Genomic DNA, 1364 nt, shown 5'->3' on the forward strand with positions numbered 1-1364 from the left:
ACAGTTGTAAAATGAACAGTTTGGTGCTGTGACACAGATCTTCCTTTTTTACATTCATGTATAAAAAACTAAACAAACAAACAAACAAGTGCTGCAATAAGAAGCTAAACATATAAAATGAAAAAAAKTTAATGTTTGTTAATTTTTTTGTATTATTTAATAATTCATTCACTAATCCAAAGATCACCTTAACGTTTCTGGTGTTTAATTTATTCACAAACAGAAGAGAGAAAAATAATCTCTCCATAAAAAGTTATTACTCAACCCTGTGAAATTTTATTTTATTTTTCCTGTATTAAACCTCTCTGGGTTCTCTTTTCTGAAAATCTGATTTATGACAAGATGACGTTATAAAACCTAGAAAAAAAAGAAAAAACATAAATAAAACAATAAAACAAGAGAAGATAAGATTCAGTCTCCAAAGACAAACCAGTTTCATTTCACCTGACAGAAACTCATCTACATGTTTCTGTAATTTGTTTACTTCCTGTCAGGACCGGAAGCAGCTAAAGCTTAAAAAGTAGCCTATCTTTTTTTTTTTTTAATCAGCTCCTCGCGCCGTGAGAGTCTCGCGCTTCAATCCAAGAACCGCCTCGGTTTCTCCTCTCCACCTGAGTCGGCTTTAGCCAAGATCAAACAGGATGAGACGCACGTGCGCGGTTTATAGCGGGAACTGAAGAAGGAAAGGGCAGCGATAAAAACAAAAACAGAGGTCTCACTCGTATCGGGTTTGTCGGAACCGTAAAGTCGTGCGACACGGCCGGCGGGCACGACGAAGCCAGAGTGAGCGGTGTGTTAGATAGACGATCTTTGTCAGATGTTTTAGCTGCACAGAGAAGAAAGTTTTCTGTTTTTAGGTGAGAATCATGTGTGCAGCTTGTGCAAACAKGTAAGAGACAAAAGCTCGTGCTCAGCTGTCCTGCAGGTGTGATGCAGGAAAAATCTGAGGGGAGTCATATCTGTAAAATGATTCAGGACCTCAAAGCTCCACACCTGAACGTCGAGACAGAGAATTAAAAAAAATCAGTAAAAACATCCTGCAACAAACCAGTTTTTGACAAATCAAATTGAAAACATAAAATGTGAGCTAGATTATTTTTAAACAGTAATTCAGCAGCAGAACTCGAACCTCATCCTTTCAGCAGAACCCACATGGTTCTGCTTTTTCCATACAAGACCTGATATGTTCAGACCCAGGATTTACTCCTGTCCAGTTGTAAAGCAGCTGTTTTTATACAGTATATATTGTTTTTTTTTGTTGTTGTTTCATAATGAATATTTAATGGATTTATCAGAGTTCCTAAATATTTTGAGGTGTATTTTAGATGTCTTTCTTTCTTCATTCAGGTCAACAGTGTGTCTTT

Source organism: Austrofundulus limnaeus, unplaced genomic scaffold (assembly GCF_001266775.1).
Source record: "Austrofundulus limnaeus strain Quisiro unplaced genomic scaffold, Austrofundulus_limnaeus-1.0 Scaffold50, whole genome shotgun sequence".
Classification (NCBI taxonomy): domain Eukaryota; kingdom Metazoa; phylum Chordata; class Actinopteri; order Cyprinodontiformes; family Rivulidae; genus Austrofundulus; species Austrofundulus limnaeus.